Source organism: Eleutherodactylus coqui, chromosome 10 (assembly GCF_035609145.1).
Source record: "Eleutherodactylus coqui strain aEleCoq1 chromosome 10, aEleCoq1.hap1, whole genome shotgun sequence".
In the NCBI taxonomy this organism is placed as follows: Eukaryota; Metazoa; Chordata; class Amphibia; order Anura; family Eleutherodactylidae; genus Eleutherodactylus; species Eleutherodactylus coqui.
This window is the reverse complement of record NC_089846.1, coordinates 79162214-79186345: the sequence shown is the minus strand read 5'-3', so window position 1 is coordinate 79186345 and position 24132 is coordinate 79162214. Positions and strand designations below refer to the sequence as shown.

Here is a 24132-nt window from a genome sequence, read left to right as displayed (position 1 = left end):
AAGGACCGTCTGACAGACTCGGTACCCTGAATAGGAGGGTGGAGCGCAGCCGCATTATTGCTGTGGAGTCGACCGTAAAGAGGTGCCAACCCCTTTAAGAGCCCTTTTACATAGAGGGTCTTGCGCCAATAAACGAGGAACGATAAACAACATCGCTACTTGTCTGTTGCGCCAATTCAGCCTCTGCGGGTTGTATGATTGTCGTCTGCCCCCTGTAGAGAAATATCATTGTCAGCGGCTCATCTGATGCTGGTAATGTGCGCAAAAGATGGGATCTACTGAACAAGTACAGTGTGATGTCAGCCGATAGTCGGGCAAACCATTCTACAAATGTCGGGTCTCTAGGGTATAGCAGCAGATTTACGGAATCTTCCGTGTTGCTGGGGGCTGGCCCTGAAGCTTGTCCGTGTATGCTGGGGGCTGGCCCTGAAGCTTGTCCGTGTATGCTGGGGGTTGTCCCCGCCGCTTGTCCGTGTATGCTGGGGGTTGTCCCCGCAGCTTGTCCGTGTATGCTGGGGGCTGGCCCCGAAGCTTGTCCGTGTATGCTGGGGGTTGGCCCCGCAGCTTGTCCGTGTATGCTGGGGGTTGGCCCCGCAGCTTGTCCGTGTATGCTGGGGGTTGGCCCCGCAGCTTGTACGTGTATGCTGGGGGTTGGCCCCGCAGCTTGTACGTGTATGCTGGGGGTTGTCCCCGCAGCTTGTCCGTGTATGCTGGGGGTTGTCCCCGCCGCTTGTCCGTGTATGCTGGGGGTTGTCCCCGCAGCTTGTCCGTGTATGCTGGGGGTTGTCCCCGCAGCTTGTCCGTGTATGCTGGGGGTTGTCCCCGCCGCTTGTCCGTGTATGCTGGGTGTTGGCCCCGCAGCTTGTCCGTGTATGCTGGGTGTTGGCCCCGCAGCTTGTCCGTGTATGCTGGGGGTTGTCCCTGCCGCTTGTCCGTGGATGCTGGGGGTTGTCCCTGCAGCTTCTACTTTTCAGGGTGCTTTCACACGAGATGGAATATTCTACAATAGCGCTATGGAATACGCCATCACAAAACTCGCCAAAATCTGCTCGTCTAAATACGGATGTGGAAATGCCAGCAGAATAATGTCCTTACCGATCCTACATGTTGGCAGCCTGCCCTCCGCTGCCAAGCACTCCGGCCCGTAGAAGCAATTTCCATAGAGAAAGCTCAACTGCAAAATCCCTGACAACCGCGGGCGCCTGCAGATCCCGAAAAGGAAAAGAAGCAAAATAAGTGCAAAAATGAAAATCTGCCCGCGTGCCTTAAACGCGGATCTCGTCACATGATTACAGATCTGCAATAGAAAAAGCCAACCGAGAATTCAGATAATTGTTTTTCACTTGATGAAGTCTCAGGCTGGATTTGCGCACACAAAATCTTCATGCGCGATACTCAGATGAAGGTGTTAGCGCGCCAAAGTCGCCATATAAGTCATTGGAGATACGCAAATGCACACAAAATCCGCTAGGAGATGCGTGAAGCACTGCGCAGGGAGAAGAACATCTGGAGCTCATTAGACTAATTAGCCATTTCATTCAGTGCGTATTTTTTTTCCGCACACAAATGCACATGTCCTGAGCATGGAGAAAGGAACGTAAAATGCGTGCGCAAAAAAGCATAGTTCATTCCACAAATGTGCTCACGCTTGTGTGACTCTGGACTAAGGATGCGTTCACAGGGGCAAGAAAAATGTCGCCATCCACACATTACGTGCGGATCCGCACAAAAACCCACAGATACATGCAGACAGCCTGAGGGGTCGGAGACCTTCCACAGCGGATACAACAGACCAAGCGACGCACCGCGAAGTCACAGCCTAGGAAACTTAAATTTAAAAAAAACCCTGATGGATCGGCGCTGCGGGGTCGGCTCGGGGGGCTAAGACTTTTTTATGTTTTAATACGACACAGTAGATCTCCATTTTTTTTCTCCCCCGATCGCCCTTTAACCGTATTCAGTCAGTATTATGGCGTGGCAAGATATTAATATACCTTACGGACTGTGCGCCCCTTGAAGACCCAGCATCACATTGACCCATTGTATGCCTACGAGGCGCACATTGATGCCTCATCTCACAGATTCGTGGCTTGTGTGCATGAGCTGTGCGAGGTCTCAGCGCGACTCAAACCTACAAGTAGTGCGCTCCTAGCCTTATATCAGCAATACATGCCCTCCGGTTGGCTGGAAACCCCCTTGTAAACAGGAAGCCGTGCAGCCGAGCGGTGATGAATACATATGGCGAACAGTCCTGTTTACAATCTGCCGCATGTGAACGGCGGTGAACTAGTGCGATTAGCGCTTCTTACAACAGGCCGGTTCTCAGTCCCTTTAAGTGGGCCTAATTATTTGGTTATTTGGATACAAATGAGTCTGTTTCCAGTGAGGAGCCTCTGTCTACTAATGATGATGATTGCAGACACCCAGCTGTTCGCTGTTGGAGGCTTACCTCCTGATTAGGCTTGACTCCATTGTTTCATAAAGGGTCTTCCCTGCAGGGATTCCCTTTGATCATCCATGTATTGTCCCCACAGAGGAGACATCCTGAAGGCTTCTAGCACTGAACAGATTGTTTAAGCTGGCCAGATACACTGTATTGGGACACCTTTGGCCTCCATGACTGCAGTCACCCTCCGGCCGCTTTCCACTAAATCCCCATAGATGTGTGCAGGGATTTGCCTCTATGCCTGGAGGAGCTTCAGATAGTGATGTGTGGATGATGGATGTGTTGGGTGCACAGATACGGCATCGATTGATTTCCAGACGTTGATCATCTGTTATCACTCACTAAAATGATTACTAAATTTGACTTGTTAAATGATTGTCTTAAGGCCCTTTTACACGCAACAATTATCATTAAAACAACCGCACGACTGAATGAACTGCCGACATTTTAAAATAAAATTACACATCTAGATAATGGCTTTTAATCCTCTGCATTTCCTCCACAAGTTGTTTGCTGACTGGGCGTGTGTTTGTGCGAGGGTAAACGTGTCTTGTGGAATTATCTGGCCTGCAGATTCCATTGTTCTCCAGGCAAAGTAAACAGTGTACTCATTATGTATGCAAAGAAAACACAATGAGTACACTGTTAAGAATGTCTTTTAAACTGCTAAGTATTGGTTTTTATGCCGGCTAAATGACAAGTGATCAAGTAGTGCACGACTGCCCATGTTTACATGCAACGATATCGCTCACTTTTGGCCGTTTGAGCGAGTTTTGAACGATAATCGTTGCGTGTAAAAGGGGCTTTAGTTGAAATTGTCCATCTCCTCTTCTCTGTGGAAGGGTGGCCTTGGACTACCTGGCATTATTGGGGAAATGAATGTTCCTGCTTGATAATTGTCCTATGTAAATGCACCCTAAAGGTGGTTTTAGACGGGACAACTATTGTCCGAATAGTCGCTTGAGAAAACAGGCATAAGCAATAGTTGTACCGTGTTAACACTGCCACCAACCAGCTTCCTTCACTAGTCACTTAGTTTCATTTCACCTAAAAATAGTCGCTGGTTAATTAATTATCATTTAGGGTAAACAGGTTCTCGTTGTCTTTCAAGGACTAGCCAACAACTTTGCAGGAAGGTTTGCACTAGTTTGGATGCGCCTCCCACCGCATGCTGATTGGCTCCTGCCTTTCATTAAACATTTTGCCCTCTCACTTAATGCTCATCGGTTCCATAAGACACATAATTGCATGCAAGTCATCCTCGACTGAACAGTCCCCGCTGGTCTCTGCCGGAAGACTCCCTGCTAGGTCTTTGGTGGTTCTTGTCTTCGATGGAACACTCAGTGCTGTGGACTCTCGCGATGGACCTGACGACCAATGAGCGTGCGTTTGACAAGTGGAAAAATGTCAGATTCACACCTACCAAGGAACGTCACGCCTCCTTTTATTGAAAGACTTTATTTATAATTTTATAATAACGAATAAAGAAAATGCAGAACAGTCAGTGGAGGCTGCGGTACAAGGCTGCTATGAGCACGTCCCAGACAAATAGGAAACGGCAACCAGAATACTGGGCCAAACTGACTCGGTTGGTCCACTCTATGATAATGTGGGAAACGACCACAGATAGCTGCACAGTTCACAACTATATAAACACAATCAAAAATTACAACCTAAGGGCTTATTCACACGAGTATATATAGGCCGCCATTTTCACGGTCGGCCGATATACGCTACCATCTGATGCATTGGATTCCAATGCATCAGATCACACAGCCGTATTTCTGCGGCATAAAAGTGCCTGGCCAGCCATTATAGCGCTGGGCAGCAAAGATTGTTTTGCTGAGCAGTCACCTGACCGTGTGGCCTAATGGATAAGGCGTCTGACTTCGGATCAGAAGATTGAGGGTTCGAGTCCCTTCATGGTCGATTTTTTTTTTTTTTTTCTTTTATTTTGTTGCCATGATTTTCTTCTTACTTGTGGCGAGCCCGTTTATTCTTCTCTTGTCCATATAAGCAACACAACATAGAAGATTTATACTCAATGTGGCAGATAACCACAGATGAAAGAGTTCCTTCAGTAGCTAGTATGCTAATGATGTATATTGCTTTAGTATACACAAGCCAAATGCAAATGATGTTCTAAGGTCTTCCGTGGAACCAGCCATGCATTCATGCAGGACGGGGCACCATGTAGAGAAAACTGCTTAGGCCTCCAGAAGGTTTATGTTGACTATTTAAGGAAAAACTTCTATCATGTCTGGCAAATTTTCTGAATAGTGCTCTGCAAATAAGTGAAGGATTCATTCTCTGCAGTGCCGCCTGCTGGAATGTTAGCTACCCTTTAACCCCTTGAGTGGCGGGTTTCCTACCACCCTGTCGTGCCCACCAGGGCAGTTTTTTTAAATGGTCTAATCATTAATTTCAACTAATTTTCCAGTCGCGTTCCAAGAGCCATAACTTTTTCATTTTTCCATTGACACGGCCATATGAGGGCTTGTTTTTGCAGGACAAGTTGTATTTCTGATGGCATCATTTTTGGGTATATATAATGTATTGCATAACTTTTGTAAAAAAATTTGTAGGGAGATTGGGGGAAAAAAGAAATTCTGCCATTTGTTTTTTGAATTTCATTGTTACGGCGTTCAGCGTGCAGAATAAATTATGTGATGACATTATTCTCTGAGTCGCACGATTCCTGCGATACTGAGTTTATAGTTTTTTTAATGTTTTGCTATTTTTGTACATTTAAAACATTTTTTTTTCGTAAAGATTTGCTTTTGTGTCGCCACCTTCAAAGAGCCGTATTAATGTTATTTTCCCATTGCCAGAGCTCTAGAAGGCCTTGTTTTTTGCGGGATGAACTCCAGTCTTCATTTATCTCATTTTTTGGAACATGTAAAATTTTGATCGCTTTTTATTCCATTTTTTCTATGGGCAAGATTAACAAAATCTGTAATTCAGGCATACTTTTTATTTTTATTTTTTACTGCATTGTCTGAGCAGTATAAATAATATATTAACCCCTTCCCTCCCCATGACGTAAGGGTGCGTCATCCCCATGACGTAAGGGTACGTCATGGGAGCGGGCTACTTCCCGCAAAATGACGTACCCTTACGTCATAGGAATATGACTGATCTTAACCCCTTCCCTGCCCAAGTACAGCTTGTGGCATTGTACTCTGCAGCTCCCATAGTGATACATAGCCCGGAAATATTCCGGGCTATATCGCTATGTGCAGTGGAGCTCGTCCTGGAAAATTTCTGGGCGTGCCACTCAAGGGGTTAAGTCAATATCCAACTGCTTAACATGCCTTGCAATATAGGGGAGCTACCTTGCAGTAGATGGCGCTATGGAAGATACTTCCTCAACTCATTTGCATAACTTTTTCCCAGAGAGCATTGCATGGCCTATATAAGAGTCGTTACACCCTCATAGTGCTAAACATGATCCCCCCCTCCTTCCCGACTCACATTGATGGCCTCTTACCTGGGCAGTCAGAATCCCATGGTACACTGATGTGGGGAATTAGAAACAGCTGTATGTACATGGATATTCTCGCTAGTCATATTGCAAGGCCAGTTAAGCAATTGGATATTGACTCATAAGGTAGCTTCTAGTCCAATAGGTGGCACTGTGGCGGATAATTTCATCACTTTTTCCCAGGGAGCATTGCATGGCCTATGTAGACTCTACATCCATGTAGTGTTCTTTCCTCTGGATTAACCCCAAGGCCAGGCATTGCCTTCCCTCTCCCAGACTACCGAATGATGCTTTAAATCCCAGTCTCCAAGAACTGTAGGGCAGATGTTGGTCTGTATCCGGAACACAGAGGGGGGATTTATCAACGGTTCTCTGCTAGTTTCTTTGCATTCAAATATCACACCGGTTTGAGCAGAGTGAGGCTTCTGACAGATGCATGATTCACAACTTTTTAAAACTTAGCAAAATTTGGTGCAGTTTCACTCCAGGGAAGGTAAAATACTCCACCGTACCCAACGCCCCTCACTGATGTTACTTGCGTGTCATTTATCATACATTCTGTTACTTGAGATAAATTTGTCTTGAGACAATGAATGAAAGTGCTTTTAGACAGAATGATTATCGTTCAAACACTTGTTCAGTCTAAACGCGACTGAACGGGAATGGTTCGCTTTTCACTTATCATTTTCTGCAGGCATAAAAATCATTGCTGACTTGGTCGCTGGTCGTTCGGTTTACCCAGCGCCGGTTCAGTCCTCATTCGCCTATACAGTAAATGTGAATGATATTTGAACGAGGCAACCTTGTATCCACCAATATAAACGGGCTGCACCAGCTAAAGATGATGTACTAACGATAATCAGCTCATCTAAAAGGGCCCTTAAAAAAATGCACATGGAAACATCCCCCCATAGATTGCTTGCCCAGAGATGGCAGTCCGCGGTTGCCGCTGTTGCAGACATCTTTAGTAATCTTCTCCAAGCTATAAAACGCAAATGCTGACTGCGCGGCTCTGAACATCGTTGCTTTCCATCAGAGCGCACTTCCCCATAGTTGTCAGCCCTTCTTAGTGCCATTTTACATCGCTCACAAAATTGTGTGAATTTGAACGATAATCGTGCCGTGTAAACACGGCCAGCGATTGGATAATTCATTCGCTTCTCGTTCATTTTATGCAGGCATAAAGACAATCGTTTGATCGTTATGTGTAAATGGTGTTCCTTCAGTTCGCATTCAGTGGATGTGAACGATCGAGTGAAGGAGAATGCTTGGATTGTTTGCCCTGAGACCAAGTTCACACTTGACATTTCGCGGATGCATCTTTTCCTCTGAGGTTTTTTGCACCATGTTACTTATAAATATAACATGAATGTGAGTGAGATTAAAAAAATTCACATTTTGCTTGGAAAAAAACTTTTCAGGACTTGGTGACTTTTTTCCTTGAGAATAATGTTGACGCTGAGCTTCAGGCAGGTCGTCCCACCAGTGGTGCCCCTCAAAGGTATCTCAAAAATGTAAAAGTAGAATTGGTCTGATCCCTTCATTTCCGGAAAAGCCTTCCTAATAACATTGCATAAGAGACCGCGTGGCCTAATGGATAAGGCGTCTGACTTCGGATCAGAAGATTGAGGGTTCGAGTCCCTTCGTGGTCGATGTGTTTTTTTTTTTTTTTGTTCATTGTTATTTTAAAACAACTAATTACCAAAACAAGAATAAATGGTTTCCAGAAATTTAAGGGTATTCTAGTATATGGAGGCTCTGTTCACATTGGTGTTAGGAATCTTTGTCGCAGATTATGTCATATCCGATGGAAGAATAGCACAATATGCACCACTATTCTTCCTGTCAAAATGAAAAACATTGTCAGAACCTGACAAACACCATTATAAATCAGCGTTCATCATGTGACTGATCTGGCACTATGTTGCGGTATCTGTTTAGGACAGATACCAAGATGCAAATGTAAACAGCTCCTTAGTTTTATAAATACAGAAATGTGGTAATAATAATCCTTATATAGCGCCAACATATTCCGCAGTGCTTAGAAAACAGTGGAGAACAGATCTAAAAAACAAAGATACCAATACCGCTGTTACATGTAGTAATCAGCTGATGGAAACAGTAGGGGTGAGGGTCCTGCTCCAATGAGCTTACATACTACAGATAATAGGGGATACAGACGGTAAAGGGGCTGGAGATGTACACGGTATGGCGGGGTGGAGATGTGCATGGTATGGTGAGGTGGAGAGTGTGGGATGCTATACACGTAGACAATGGTCAGGCCGTATAGTGGCTGAATCAGTGTGACTGCAGGGGGTGGTTGATTACAGCTAGCAGGAAATTGCAGTCGGTAGGACAGAGAGCATGCTGTCAGGGGGTACAGAGGAGTTTGGTTTAGGGGATGTAGTACGCCTCTCTGAAGAGGGGCGTTTTGAGAGCACGCCTGAAGTTTTGTGCATCGGGGATTTCCCAGATAGTTTTGTGTAGCGCGTTCCAGAGAACTGGTGCTACTCTGGAGAAGCCTTGGAGGCGGGAGAGAGAGGTTCGAATTAAAGGGGCGCTTCATCTGATTTCATTAGCAGAGCAGCGGGCGCAGGCTGGGTAGTGGATTAAGAGGGGGAAGGGAATGTAGAGCGGCGCGGTGCTGTGGAGAGCTTTATTGATGAAGGTAGTGAGTTTGAATTGGATTCTATATTTGTTGAGCAGCCAGTGCAGTAACGGCACAGGGCAGAGGCGTCCGAGTAGCGGCTAGACAGGAAGATGAGCCTGGCTGCTGCATTCAGGATGGATTGGAGGGGGTAGAGTCTGGTGCGGAAAAGGTTGATCAGCAATAAGTTGCAATAATCAAGCAGAGTGTGGATGATGGCAACAGTGAGCATTTTTAGCGTGTCCACTGTGAGAAAGGGGCAGATTCTTGCGATGTTTTTGAGATGCAGCTGAAACGTTCAGGCCAGAGATTGGCTGTAGAAAGCAAAGGAGAGATCAGAGTTGAATATGAACCCAAGGCAGCGGGCATGCTGTCTGGGAGTTATGGTGGTTCCACACACTGAGATGTTATGACTGGCCATCCATCGAATGGCTTGGGTCACGGAGGGCGCCGCTTTATCCAGGGAATGTTTGAGACTGGTGTTGTAATGTGCAGCAGCCAGTTTGGGGCAGGAGAGGAGAGAGATAGGGGACAGAAAGGACTGTAGGGACTCGGAGGGTCGGGAAAAAATGCTAGGGAGCTTGACAGAGAAAGAGGAGGTTATGGTCCGAGAGCGGGAGAGGGGAGTTAGTGAAGCAGGGCAGAGACAGAGGAAGACCAGATCAAGAGTATTGCCATCCTTGTGAGTGGGAGAGGCTGTGAGTTGTGAGAGACCAAGGGAGGAGGTGAGCAGTTGAAGCTGAGAGGCAGATGGGGCGATGGGGTCATTTATGGCAGTAGATAACTGCTATTCGCATGAACAATGGACTGAAAAGTCGTAGAGCATGTACCTCGAACAATTGGAAAGCGAGTGCGGGTACGGCGGGGAATGACTTGTTAGGTACATTTTGAGGAGAGAAGAGCACCTACTCCTCCACCACGCCAGTCTTTTGGTCTCGGGGTATGGGAGAACTACAGGCCATTGTAAGACAATGCAGCAGGGAAGGCCATGTCAGACTGCTGCATCCACGTTTCTGTGAGCAGATTTAGAGAGTTAGCAGTGAGAAAGTCTTGGATGGTGGGGTGTTTATTACATGCTGACTGGCAGTTCCAGAGCGTACATTTAAAGGAGACAGGGCAGGGTATGCATGGGCTAGTAGTTAGGCTTGAAGGGTGTCTAAGTGAGGCAGGTAGGGGGTAATAGAAGCAGTGGAGGGTGGGCCAGGATTGGGAGAGATATCCCCAGCTGCTAGTAGCAGCAGGATAGTGAGGGTGAGCAGGTGGTTGAGAGGTTCATGAGGGCGACTCATGTTTCTAAGAGGGTTTTGGGGGTTTGCCACTTAGTAAAAAAACAAAGAATGCATGCAACTGTGCATGGGTGCGGATAGGAGAGGGGGGCTGATGTGAATAGAGTGCACCAGAGGTGGGCTTTAAAAATAGGCTCTAAAGCTAACAGCAAAGATAAGGGTAGAGGTGACAGCATTAGTGATGGTTGTGAATTGCAAGGCATTTAGACAAAGTTTGCAGCACACCTGTCTTCTGCCCCATCTCTTAGCATGTAGATTGTGGGGTGGGGCTCCTATTTATTGCAGTTAGGAACTAAGTTTAAAAAAAGTTAAATTCTTTGATCATAAATTAGTTTACACAATATACAGTTGTGAGAAAAAGTAAATGAACCTTTGTGTTAATGACTGCTCCAGGAGCTAATTGACAAAAACTATTTTAGTTAAGAAGTAGAGATGAGCGAACGTACTCGGTAAGGGCGATTTCGCAATCGAGCGCCGCGATTTTCGAGTACTTCACTACTCGGGTGAAAAGTACTCGGGTACGCTGTGAGGCGGGGGGTTGCAGAGGGGAGTGGGGGGTAGCAGCGGGGAACGGGGGGGCCCTCTCTCTCTCCCTCTCCCCCCCCCCCCCCCGCTGCAACCCCCCGCTCACCCACAGCGCACCTGAGTACTTTTCGCCCGGGTAGTGAAGTACTCGAAAATCGCGGTGCTCGATTGCGAAATCGCCCTTACCGAGTACGTTCGCTCATCTCTATTAAGATACGATCGGAGCTCCTTACCACAATCCTAGTGGTGCTTTTAAATATGGCCCTTGCTTCACTAGTTGGTAAAGATCAAGTTGAATGTGTTCCAGGCCGTCAGGCCACTGACAGTATTCAAAGAGTAATCCACCTCACCCACTGTTGCCCTCTGTCCTCTTTACTTTTCATCCTGGCCATAGAACCTCAGGCTATTAAACTCCACAACAATCCTGCTATAAACTCTCAATGTTTGCTGATGATCTGCTAATGTTCATAACCTCCCTTCACCCTACCACACCCAACTCATGGTGGAACTATCCAGATTCAGGTCTATCTCCAGTTTAACAGTTAACACAAAATCCAAAGCATTTAACTTTACGCTATCTCGATAAACTTGCTCCAGACAAACTTTTCCTTTCAATAGGTGATGGACTCTTTGGGCTATTTAGGCATACAATTGACAAACTCCTATGCTTCCTTATATAGTCAAAACTGCATTCCCCTCCTCCGCAACACAAAGCTACTCCTGGAGAGTTGGAGCCGATACCACATATCCTGGATTGGGAGAGTCAATGCCTTAAAGATGACTCTCCTTCCTAAGCTTTTATACTATTTCAGAGCACTCCCGATACGGGTACCTGAATATATGCTGAAAACTCTTCACCCCAGATCGAGTAGCCCATGCTACACCTGGATGCTCTCCCAACTGTTTCCACGGATGTTTGGTTTCGGGAGATGTGATCCACATTTGGTTGTCCTGTCTTCGGGTTAAAAGGCTATGGATTCGAATTTACTCCCTAATTTACTCAGTCACAGGCCACAACATACGCAAAAACCCTTTGGAGGCGCTGTTAAACAAACTCATATCTAATTTCTCCCCCCCCCTCCACTCCCACCCCCGACTCTAGGAAACTAATTTCCTTGCTTTTTCTGGCCACGAAACAAGTTATTGCCCGCTCATGGCGCAAAGCTTGCTTGGACCTTACCGCGGTCAAGTGCAGTATGGACTGGTATCTAATAAATGAAAAACTGACCTCTATTCTAGCTGATAGGCACAAAAAATTCTTGAAAATATGCACCCAATGGCTGGAATACTCCCTCCCTTGCAAAGTAGTAGATCCCTAGCCTCCCTGTGAAAACAAAAGTAATGATAAATGCCTACTAATTTACCACCCTATAGCCTGAGGCTGCCTTTTGTAGCATCCACCCCATGGGAAAAACTCCCTCTGTCTCGGGAGTCACCCTTTCACTGACCTACCTTTTTCCAAATCTTACCAATCCCCCCTTTATTCAGGTTAGGCCCTGGCCAGGCTGTTAGTATTCTGTTACTTTTAATTAACAGTCTAACTTTTAATCAACTGTCTAGATTTAAGATTGGATCAGGAGGACACTAAAGAGAAAATTATTTCTAAATTGAATTTCAGCCATGTTGTCGTCTTTCCCCCCAATCTATATTATTGTCAATTACCTTTGTTATGCACTAATGAGACAGTGACATATTCCAGTTAAATGTTTATTGCATTATTGTAAAATGTGAAAATTTCAAATAAAAATTACAGTAAAAAAAAGATAAGATCGGAATTGTGAGTTTCACAGGTGCTTTGTCCACTAGAAGGCATATAAAGCCTGATTACTTGGAAATCAAGAAAGATTGGTTAGTGTGAATTGCAAACAAATATTAGAAAACCTTAAAAGACATCTTACAGAGACACATAAAATGACTACAAAACCTGAGTATACATCAATCAATGGTTTGATAAATGAGCTAAAAATGGAAAAAAATTGGAACTGTTCTATAATGTTAAAGGGGTTGTCCCGCGAAACAAAGTTGGGGTATACACTTCTCTATGGCCATATTAATGCACTTTGTAATGTACATTATGCATTAATTATGAGCCATACAGAAGTTATTCACTTACCTGTTCCATTGCTGGTGTCCCCGTCTCCATGGTGCCGTCTAATCTTCAGCGTCTAATCACCCGATTAGACGCGCTTGCGCAGTCCGGTCTTCTCCCTTCTGAATGGGGCCGCTCGTGCCGGAGAGCGGCCCCTCGTAGCTCCGCCCCGTCACGTGTGCCGATTCCAGCCAATCAGGAGGCTGGAATCGGCAATGGACCGCACAGAAGACCTGCGGTCCACCGAGGGTGAAGATCCCGGCGGCCATCTTCACAAGGTAAGTAAGAAGTCACCGGAGCGCGGGGATTCGGGTAAGTACTATCCGTTTCTTTTTTTAAACGTCTGCATCCGGTTTGTCTCGCGCCGAACGGGGGGCTATTGAAAAAAAAACAAACCTGTTTCGGCGCGGGACAACCCCTTTAAGATCTCTTCAATAGCATAACAGGCAATCCTAGAAAAGGTGAGAGAGAACCCAAAGGTAACAGAAAAGTAATTACAGAAGACTCTACAAACCTCACTTGACATGCCCACTATTATACAATGGAGTTCATGGAAGGAAACCACTGCTATCCAGAAAAGCATTGCAGCCTGTCTCAAGTGTCCACAAGGCCACCTGTTTGTCCACAGTGGCTCTGGGAAATGTGGGCAGATGAGATAAGAGTGGGATTTTTTAGCACAAATGCACAGCCTTATATTTGGAGAAAATAGAACACGGCAAAGCAAAGCTTCATCCAACTGTGAAGATGGAGGGGGCATCGTGCTTTGGGTCTGCTTTCCGTCTCTAGAGCCTGCACACCTTGTGATCATTAGGAGAGGAATACATTCTAGGCTGCATCATATTTAACCAGAAACTGTAAGAACTGCGGTTCAGGACCTCAATCTGAAGAGGTGGTGGGGGACAGAACAATACTATGGCACAAAGGGAAAATTTGTATTTTGGAATGGCTAAGTCAGTATCCACACCTGGACCCTATTGAGACAGTGTCATGATCCAAAGTAGGCTGTGTATACAAGGCAACCCAAGTGTTTAAGGGGTTCGATGGTTACCAGACAGCATCCCTTTGAAATAAATTGAGAAGTACTTACCTCTCCGCTTCTGCCAACATTCAATGCTGCAGTCCCGCTGTGGTCCCAGTGTTTGTTTTTACAATGGTTGTCACAGGAAGTTAGGCGAGTGCTTCAGCCAATCAGGGTCTGTAGTGTCACCGCTAGTTCTCCTACTCTAGCGTCACCTCTCGTTCTCCTACTCTAGTGTCACCACTCGTTCTCCTATTCTAGTGTCACCGCTCGTTCTCCTACTCTAGTGTCACCACTCGTTCTCCTACCCTAGTGTCACCGCTCGTTCTCCTACCCTAGTGTCACCGCTCGTTCTCCTACCCTAGTGTCACCGCTCGTTCTCCTACCCTAGTGTCACCGCTCGTTCTCCTACCCTAGTGTCAACATTCATTCTCCTGACAGCACTTACATCCTAAGCTCCATGATGCCTCTAATTGATAGGTAAGAGGTAAGTACTTCTCAGTTTATTTGAATGCAGACAGGACTATTTAAGGGATGTTATCCGGCAACTGAAATGAACTGAAACACGTTTGCAAATAGGATGGTCCAAAATTCCTCAACGTTGTGTAAATCTTATTACAAGAAACATTTGATGGAGGTGATTGCTACGAAACAGGAATCTACAGATGTATCAAAGTTTTACTTGACTTTTAGGCCTAATGTCCACGGGCGGATTTGATTTGCGGAACTCAAGCAAATCCGCCCATAGGGATGCATTAGCATCTGTAGGACAGTAAAAAGCATGCAGATGTGATTTTTTTTTCCCCCCTGCTGTACGGATCGCACGCGCAGAATTAAATCGCAGCATGCTCCATTTTGTCTGCGGATCCCGCAGGACAGCTTCCATTGAAATCAATAGAAGCCGTCTGATCCGCAGCACACCTGCAGATGTCACAAAAAAATTAGCACTGCGCATGTGTCCGGCACGTCGCTGGAGCGTCCAGATGCATCCACTGTGCTGAAGATAGAAGATCAGGTCGGCACAGAGGAGATCTGTGCTGGAGCCGGAGAGGTAAGAAAACCTTTTTTTCTCCCCATGCCTGCGGGCACAGCTGATTCCACTGCGGGATTCAGCAGTGGAATCTGTGCATGCCCGTGGACATAACTTCCTATGTTAGTTTATTCACCCTTTCTATAACGTTACGATATGTTTTGTAGTGTTAAAAATAAGATAAAAATAGCTTTTCAATGGCTTAGGCCGGCTGCACACGACCAGGTCGGATTCTGCATGCAGGAGCCCACAACGGAGTCCGACCCTGTTCCCAGCCGGCATCCGCACGTACCTGCCATTTCTGTTTAATAAGTTTTTATTAAGGCATAGAGGCACATAAAGATTTCAACACAGGGTACATATCCATCATTGGTACATTTGGGACATAGATATTGTTTGTGTTGCACCCACTATCTACTCCACTTCGTCTCCGCCGTGGAGTCTGTAAATTGACCACCTCAGTCCAACATTTCTTTTAATAGATAGAGTTCTTTCCCTCCTCGCGGAAGGGGTCCAGGAGGTGGTAGTAAGAAAGATGAGAGAAAGAGAGAGAGAAAAGTTAACCAGGGAAGGTGCTCCGAGGAGCTCAAGGGAGGATTAGGAGGGGATGGGAGTGGGGGATTGGGTGTGGGTGAATTGGGAGAGAGAATCTGTCGACACACTGTATATCTGACTGTATTCTTGACGTGTCTAGTATTATAGCGCCCCATTTCGGGGGGGTTTCAGTATGGGCTAGTCTGCCGTCCTCAGCCCCGGGGGAGGGGAGGTCGCCTCCTCTTTGTTTGCAGGGCAATATCAGTACCTGCCATTTCTTACTTCTTTCTGTAATGGCGAGTCGTCGGACATGTGCAGTAGATTTTTTTATTTTAATGCCTGCTTTTCCTGCATTGTTGCTCGGTGATGATGTGGGTACCCGGGGCCTTTTCACAATGTAATTGCGGAAGGTCCGCAGGTCAGACGGCTACCATTGAGTTCGATGGAAATCATCCGTGCGGATTCTGCACTAAAATAGAGCATCCAGGAAAAAACACTTTTGCATAGTATGCAATGGGTGGTATTTGCTGCGGAATCCGGAGGCAGTCGCCTGCTCCGGGATCCGCAATGCAAATCTGTCCGCCTTTAGATGAGATAACTGGGCACAGAAAAGTTATTACAGTCAAGTTAGGCCCCCTGTCCACTGCCGTGATTTAGCCGGCGGTCGAATCACGCCATCTGAAGCTTTCCATAACGTTGCTATGGAAAGCGCTGTCCCCATGTCCATGAGGAGAGAATCATTGCGATTCTCCGCTCGCGGACGGCAATTCGCGATTCTCCATGGTCAGGCTATCTGTCAGATAGGCTGACCACAGGTGATCCGTCTGCCGGCTCCTGCTCCTGGGCGGCGGCTCCTGTGGCGGAGATCTGCCGCAGGATACCGCAACGCCCGTGGACAGGGGGCCTTAAACTTTGCTCCATCTGTACAGCCAGCAGGTTCTCGTCTGGGAACTATGTTAGCCGGAACTTTTAACATTTTTTTTCTGCTCTAATTTTTGTTGTGGGAGATCAGAGGCGCCAATGTTTTCAGGAAGCTTCTCCTCCATGTTATGTTGTTGAAAGAATATTATGGGAACTTTATTCATTCCAGAGCAAGCATTGTGTGACTGAATACCAAAAATCACCATATACCAATAGGGCTCCAGCACATGAGCGTATTGAAATCAATAGGTTCTATTTACTGCATTTTGCGCAAGGGATTCTACGTACGCAAAATCGCCGGTCTGCAGAAGCCCTTAGTCTAACAGTGTTTCGCTACAATAATAGCATAGAAGTTTCCTCCCAGGTAAAGGCTTTCTAAAACTCTGTAAAGAAGTAAACATTTATGGCCAGAAAACACTGCGGATGTATACAATTATATTTACTAAGTCCTGTCTTACAGATATTTACTTGCCTCCTAGATCTGCAGCAAGCAGACCAGGATGGAGGGGGACTCGCTGACAGTCTTACTGTATACCGTGAGTTTATGCATTTCATTAACCCTTTTAGTCTTCTTGAAATGTTGTTGCCCTTCTTATTGCTGGTAATGTTTTATATGAAGCGAACAAACTTGTGGTTCCTCGTATTTGTCTCATGGCCAGGAGGCGAGGTTTGCACGTATCATTAGTGCGCAGAGACTTGCAATGCAGTAAAACCTGCTGAAAAGAATAGGAAGTGATTCTGCAGGCTGCTCTCGGCTCCCGGCTCTGCAGCGTCTGTTGTGATACCGCTTAGCACATATTGAAAGAGAAAGAAAGCAGAGATAAAACAGAAAAAATAATAAAACAATAATATTCGGTGCAGGGCAGTTTCAGGCTTTTTTATTTGATAATTATGTGAAGATTGCAGGAGATAAAATGATCTGTCAGAAGTGGGATTTGAACCCACGCCTCCATTCGGAGACCAGAACACCCATATGTAGGGAAGAGAGTCCTCTTGAGTCTGGCGCCTTAGACCACTCGGCCATCCTGACAAGCTGCTTCAGCTAGTGCTATGTGACTTGACAAACATGATGATGATGACATTACTTACACGACATGATAATACACTTTAGTTTTTTTGTTATTGAGAAGCAACTCTAGAACTTCCCTGAGTCGTTTATTATGTGAGAAACCAACACTGTGGCTGATTATAGTGAGCTTGTTCCAATGTATCAAAATCCAATGCAATGCTGTGGTCAATCATATCAGGTTGGACAATGAAGGGCGGGCTCCGGCTTGACGTTAGTAATTATATAAGCCAACCTCACGTAGGAGGCCCTCAGCTGATTCCGGCTGTGAGCCCAGCAGGCGACTCTGCGTACCTGAATTTTCTGTATGGCGTATGGTTGCAGCGGCTCGCAGTCAATCATGCACAATAGAGATTTTTTTTTTCCATGCTTGTATTTCCCGTGCCGTCGCTATGCAATGACACGGATACACAATTGGTATCTACCAGTGTGAGCGAAAAAGCGAAAGTACCTGCTTTCCAATGCCAGACGCCAATCACAGATTCCGCAATTGGAATCGGCCCGTGTGAGCCCGGTCTAAGTTTTGAGATCATTAGATTGAAAAACGTTTATATGTTTATTAGACCGTGTTCACACTAGCGGTGTGAAATCTCGTCATTATGGAAGCCGCAACGCTCTGCCAAATCCATGCAATGGACGCCATCGATGTCAGATGGACTTTATTGACTAATACTGGTGTCCATCAGGTTCATGTCAGTGTGAACACAGTCCAACACATTGTTGCCAGCCTTGTTTTTTTTCCCCAATCTCCAACACCCCAGATGGAATTACTGGGTATTATTGTATCTTGACGCCGCCAAAAGCTAGGGGTTTGACAGGAGGAACACCCCTAGCTCCCTATTGGGTCAAGCATAAAAGGTCCTAGCAGCGTGCAAAGTGGCCTTCAGCCTTCCTGTCCCCAGAGTTACATTGCGGTGTCCCAGCTCCCTTGCAGCCTCTGTCCTCCTCCCTCCCCAGCGCTGTCCCCGCTCCCCTCCTCTGTCCCCTCCCTCCCCTCATTTGGATAACTGTGTCCGCGCTCTCCTGCAGCCTCCCCACCCCCCTCCCTCCAGCAATCACTGTAATAGTAGTGCTTTGTTTTGCGCTGTCGACGCCGCTCGGCCGCTCCCTCGTTGTCCGCTCAGAGTGCAGGAAGGCCCCCAGGGAAGGCTCTCTGCCACCGATCCGTGATTGTCCTGCGTCGCAGCCGAATGCAGGGAGGCCGCCGATGAAGCCGCTCTTCCTCTGCCGCTGGCCAGTGCAGGGAGGCCGCTGGTGAAGCCGCTCTTCCGCAGCTGCTGTCCACTGCAGGGAGGCCACCGACAGAGAAGACGAAACTGGTGTGCCGAGGTGTAAGTCGCTGGAGTACAGGTTACCAAAATCACCAAATTGTAGGTATGAAATATTTTCGATAATATAATTTTTTGCATTTGGAGATGCAGTTCTTTGTATGCACTAAAAAGGGAGGGGGATAAAATGATTGTCAGAAGTGGGATTTGAACCCACGCCTCCATGTGGAGACCAGAACACCCATGGGCAGGGAAGAGACTCCTCTTGAGTCTGGCGCCTTAGACCGCTCGGCCATCCTGACAACTTGCAGCTTTTCCTCCACTTAGACCCCTAAACCCATAAGTTTTGAGTCTCTATCATATTTCTCATCTTCCTATATTTCCCTTTTATCATTTCTTACTTTTTTCTTACATTTCTCACTGACTCGGGTCGGTACTTGCGGGTTATCTGTCACCACTTTTTAAATTAATTTCACAAATTGTTCACTAATACATATGCGTAAAAAAACGCTATTTATTTCTTAAAGTATTTTTATTTCTCCAAGACATAAATACTTAGAATATTATTCAGCTGGTATAAACGCAGCAACAGCCTGCAAGATAGCGGCAAATGGGTCGACTCCAAAGAGTGGTGGCAGATAACCCACAAGTAACGACCCGGGTCAGTGAGAAATGTAAGAAGAAAGTTCCCTTTATTAAGGTTTATTTTCAGATTTATTGATTGACATTTTCCTTCTTTGTGAGGCTTTTTTTTGTCTCTTAAAGCTGTAGTCCAACTTTCCCCTACAGCAAATGTCTATAGGAGGGGAGTTAGCTCAAATGGTGGAGCACTCACTTAGCATGCGAGAGGTAGCGGGATTGATGCCCGCATTCTCCAAATTATTTATTACGATGTAAAAAATTGGAAGCTTTCTATGAAAATCTATTATGGTGGATAAAACACTCAATATGTCTTATGAATGCATGGTAGTATTCACATATAACAAATCAATAGCTTAGTGGCTAAACATAATATTATATGTACTAGCTTGTTACCCTCGACTTGGTCTGCATGGAATGTGTATCTTCTTTATCTAATCTGCATTTTGCTGTATAGTGAAGTGTAAAAACATTCACATATAACAAATCAATAGCTTAGTGGCTATAAGCAGGATTTTATATATATATATATATATATATATATATATATATATATATATATATATATATATATATATATATATATAGTGAAAGCCCTCACTGACTGACTCACTCGCTGATTGACTAACTGACTGGCCACTAATTCTCTACCTTCCCATTGCTGTACAAGCATAAAATTTGGCATGACCGTTCTTTAGGTCCTAAATAGGAAAGGTAAAGGGGTCACAACTCGATTATTTAATGCTAAGTGCAAAAGTATTGGCACACCTATGTAATGTACCTTCCCAGTGTTATACAAGCATGAAATTTGGCAAGACCATTCTTTAGGTCCTAAGTGAGGAGAGTGGGAGGGATAGTGCATTCTGTGGAGGAACATCAGTACATGCAGCCTGAGGAGAATCTACTGCTCCTCTATGTGTATACATATTTTATTCCTCGGTTCGTCTAAAGTACTCATGACTTCATAAAATTTTCCATGTGAACAACACACAAACACCTGTATCAAATTAACTTGGCACAGTCGGGTATATCAGCTAGTATATATATAAAACTAGAGGTCAGTCTAGCCAACTCCCCTCTTGCAGTAAGATGGTGGCTTATAGCTTTAAGAGGCCAAAAAAGAGCCACTATTACAAATGTATGTGAAGTTGAATACTCAAAAAATGACAGGCGTCTTGTAGAGTGGTTACCTTTATACAGTGTATCAGCTATTTCAGGCAAACAGCAAATCCAAAAATTCAGTATGAAGCCACATTATTATCTAAGTAGCTGAATCATTGTGTGTTATATCCATGCAGGTTTCCATCATCACAGCTTTCAGTGTCCTTGAAATTCTCTTACAGTAGGAGAGTCCAACAAATTCAAGATCTCTAAACTCATAAACTTTGACCCTCTGCTTTCTTTCTCGTATTATGTTTCCCTTTTATCAATTCATACTTTTCTCTTACATTTCTCACTGAATCGGTACTTGCGGTTTACCTGTCACCACTTTTTTGTTTAATTTCACAAATTGTTCACCAATACATGTGTAACAAAAACACCATTTATTTCTTAAAATGTTTTAATTTCTCTAAGACACAAATAATGATAATATTATTCAGCTGGTATAAATGTGGCAAAAGCCTGCAAGATAGCGGCGAATGGGTCAACTCCACAGAGTGGTGACAGATAACCCACAAGTGCCCTCAGGTTTATTTGCATATTTATTGATTGACATTTTCCTTCTTTGTCAGTCTTTTGTTTGTCTCTGAAAGCTGTAGTCCAACTTTCTCCCACAAGAAAGCTCTATGGTAGGGGAATTAGCTCAAATGGTAGAGCGCTCGCTTAGCATGCGAGAGGTAGCGGGATCGATGCCCGCATTCTCCAAATTACTTTTTACTGTGTAAAAAATTGAAATCTTTCTATGAAAATCTATTATAGTAAATAAAACACTCAATATTTCTGAGGCCCCCTGTTCACGGGCAAGGCAGAATATTGCTAGCCTGCCACCGCGGAGCAGAGAAGAGAACTGTCAGGTCTCCGCATTGAGCATATCTGAGCAACGCTATGGAAAGTGTGCACTGCATTACTCGCGGCCGGATATTCGCCGTTGATAACGCAATGAACTATCACTCGTGGACAGGAGCCCTTAGGAATGTATGGTCGTATTCACATATCTGCATGAAACAGAACCTGAAGAAACATTCTAAAAAGCTATTAGTACTCTGCATGTAATTAGATGTTCACAATGCAAATAGAAGCGAATTCAGTCATTCTTTTGCTATGTGTAATTCATAAATTGTTCAAAACAATGGGCTAAAGAGAAAACTGGAGGTCAGTCTAGCCAACTCCCCTCTTGCAGTAAGACGGTGGCTTATAGTTTTAAGAGGCCAAAAAAAACCCACTATTACAAATGTATGTGAAGTTGAATACTCAAAAAATGACAGGCGTCTTGTAGAGTGGTTACCTTTATACAATGTATCAGCTATTTCAGGCAAATAGCAAATCCAAAAATTCAGTATGAAGCCACATTATTATCTAAGTAGCTGAATCATTGTGTGTTATATCCATGCAGGTTTCCATCATCACAGCTTTCAGTGTCCTTGAAATTCTCTTACAGTAGGAGAGTCCAACAAATTCAAATAATGTAGACAAAAAGAGCCTGCGTCCCTGGGTGGGCTTGAACCACCAACCTTTCGGTTAACAGCCGAACGCGCTAACCGATTGCGCCACAGAGACTTGTGGTTATTGTGCATTTACAATAGACGGCAAGTATACATGTGTGACAACGGGATGTTCTTAGCAATTCTTAATTTCTTTACCACTTTACAGAACTAATGCCACGAAGATTTTGAACTGTTCTAAGACTGAGTGGAGATCTGCCCTTTACTAGAAAAGTGCACCTAATACGGTATATAAGAGAAAAAGATAAGAGCTTGTCCCAGTGTGGGCGTGGCCTTTAAGTTAAGGGGGTTTTCCAGGATTTAAAACATTTTTATTGGTTCAGAAATGTATAAAAAACTGTCACTTATACCGGTGTCTATCAGGTTCCATTGTATGTCCTGTTGTTTTATTGAGGCTGCCAACAGAGTCATGTCAGTGTGAACACAGTCCAACACATTGTTGACAACCTTGTTTTCATTTTTTTTTAAATCTCTAACACCCCAGGTGAAATTACTGTTTCAAAGCCTACAAATATGTTTATCTCATTTGACTGATATCAGCAAATTGTAGGTATAACATTTTTTTGATAACATCATTTTTAGCATTTCAGTTGGAGATGCAGTTCTTTGTATGCGCTAAAGTTGGGGAGGTTGAGGGGGGAATAGACAAAATCATTGTCAGAAGTGGGAATTTGAACCTATGTCTCCATTTGGAGACCAGAAAACCCATGGGTAGGGAGAACAATTCTCTTGATTCTGGCACCTTAGACTGCTTAGCTATTCTTACGACTTGTTCTGTGTTACCCTGAAAATAAGACCCTGTCTTATATTAATTTTTGCCTCAAAAGAGGCAGAAGGTCTTATTTTCAGGGGACGTCTTATTATACTTGCCTAGCAGGCACCGTCCAGGTTCCTCCTGCTTGTCTGGGCTTCCTTGCAGTTCTCAGATGCAGACAGATGATCACTTCATGGTAATGGGGTTCGTAACCCTGCCTCCAGGAAGAGATGGCTCTAATTGGTTCTCAAGTGCCGCAGCTCAGCCAATCAATCCAGCGCTTGCAGATCCAATCACAACCATCGCATTGGCTCATCGAGCGCTGCATTTTTTTGGCTCAGCCACGGAGCTCGAGAACCAATCAGAGCCATTGCTTACTGGAGGCGGTGTTTATGAACATTTTACCAACAACTGATCTTCTGTCAGTGGCTGAGGAGTGCAAGTAAGCCTCCAGAGACCAGCAGGAGGGACCCCGGACGGCGCCTGCTAGGTAAGTATAATAAGACATCCCCTGAAAATAAGACCCTGTGCCTCTTTTGGGGCAAAAATTAATAAAACACAGGGTCTTATATTAATTTTGCCATGGGTTCAAATCCCACTTCTGAAAATGCCCCCCCCCCCCCACTTAGCTCAGCCTTTACTGAGATCTCTAAACTCATAAACTTTGACCCTCTGCTATCTTTCTCGTATTATGTTTCCCTTTTATCAATTCATACTTTTCTCTTACATTTCTCACTGAATCGGTACTTGCGGGTTATCTGTCACCACTTTTTTGTTTAATTTCACAAATTGTTCACCAATACATATGTGTAACAAAAACACCATTTATTTCTTAAAATGTTTTAATTTCTCTAAGACATAAATAATGATAATATTATTCAGCTGGTATAAATGTGGCAAAAGCCTGCAAGATAGCGGCGAATGGGTCAACTCCACAGAGTGGTGACAGATAACCCACAAGTGCCCTCAGGTTTATTTGCATATTTATTGATTGACATTTTCCTTCTTTGTCAGTCTTTTGTTTGTCTCTGAAAGCTGTAGTCCAACTTTCTCCCACAAGAAAGCTCTATGGTAGGGGAATTAGCTCAAATGGTAGAGCGCTCGCTTAGCATGCGAGAGGTAGCGGGATCGATGCCCGCATTCTCCAAATTACTTTTTACTGTGTAAAAAATTGAAATCTTTCTATGAAAATCTATTATAGTAAATAAAACACTCAATATTTCTGAGGCCCCCTGTTCACGGGCAAGGCAGAATATTGCTAGCCTGCCACCGCGGAGCAGAGAAGAGAACTGTCAGGTCTCCGCATTGAGCATATCTGAGCAACGCTATGGAAAGTGTGCACTGCATTACTCGCGGCCGGATATTCGCTGTGGATAACGCAATGAACTATCACTCGTGGACAGGAGCCCTTAGGAATGTATGGTCGTATTCACATATCTGCATGAAACAGAACCTGAAGAAACATTCTAAAAAGCTATTAGTACTCTGCATGTAATTAAATGTTCACAATGCAAATAGAAGCGAATTCAGTTATTCTTTTGCTATGTGTAATTCATAAATTGTTCAAAACAATGGGCTAAAGAGAAAACTGGAGGTCAGTCTAGCCAACTCCCCTCTTGCAGTAAGACGGTGGCTTATAGTTTTAAGAGGCCAAAAAAGAGCCACTATTACAAATGTATGTGAAGTTGAATACTCAAAAAATGACAGGCGTCTTGTAGAGTGGTTACCTTTATACAATGTATCAGCTATTTCAGGCAAATAG

At 44.8% G+C, this 24132-nt stretch overlaps 5 non-coding genes across 5 annotated transcripts; 2 read left to right on the top strand and 3 right to left on the bottom strand.

Annotated features, from left to right (window-relative positions):
- The first annotated feature begins 4302 nt into the window (after positions 1 to 4302).
- TRNAR-UCG (transfer RNA arginine (anticodon UCG)) lies at positions 4303 to 4375 on the top strand. The gene has a single exon. It is a non-coding gene; the product is annotated as a tRNA-Arg (tRNA).
- A 3134-nt stretch (positions 4376 to 7509) lies between these two features.
- On the top strand, positions 7510 to 7582 carry TRNAR-UCG (transfer RNA arginine (anticodon UCG)). The gene has a single exon. It is a non-coding gene; the product is annotated as a tRNA-Arg (tRNA).
- A 9318-nt stretch (positions 7583 to 16900) lies between these two features.
- On the bottom strand, positions 16901 to 17010 carry TRNAL-CAA (transfer RNA leucine (anticodon CAA)). The gene is made up of 2 exons: positions 16973 to 17010; positions 16901 to 16946 (listed from the first exon to the last, which is right to left on the bottom strand). It is a non-coding gene; the product is annotated as a tRNA-Leu (tRNA).
- Positions 17011 to 18506: 1496 nt separating this feature from the next.
- TRNAL-CAA (transfer RNA leucine (anticodon CAA)) lies at positions 18507 to 18616 on the bottom strand. The gene is made up of 2 exons: positions 18579 to 18616; positions 18507 to 18552 (listed from the first exon to the last, which is right to left on the bottom strand). It is a non-coding gene; the product is annotated as a tRNA-Leu (tRNA).
- A 2981-nt stretch (positions 18617 to 21597) lies between these two features.
- TRNAN-GUU (transfer RNA asparagine (anticodon GUU)) lies at positions 21598 to 21671 on the bottom strand. The gene has a single exon. It is a non-coding gene; the product is annotated as a tRNA-Asn (tRNA).
- Between the last annotated feature and the right edge of the window lie 2461 nt (positions 21672 to 24132).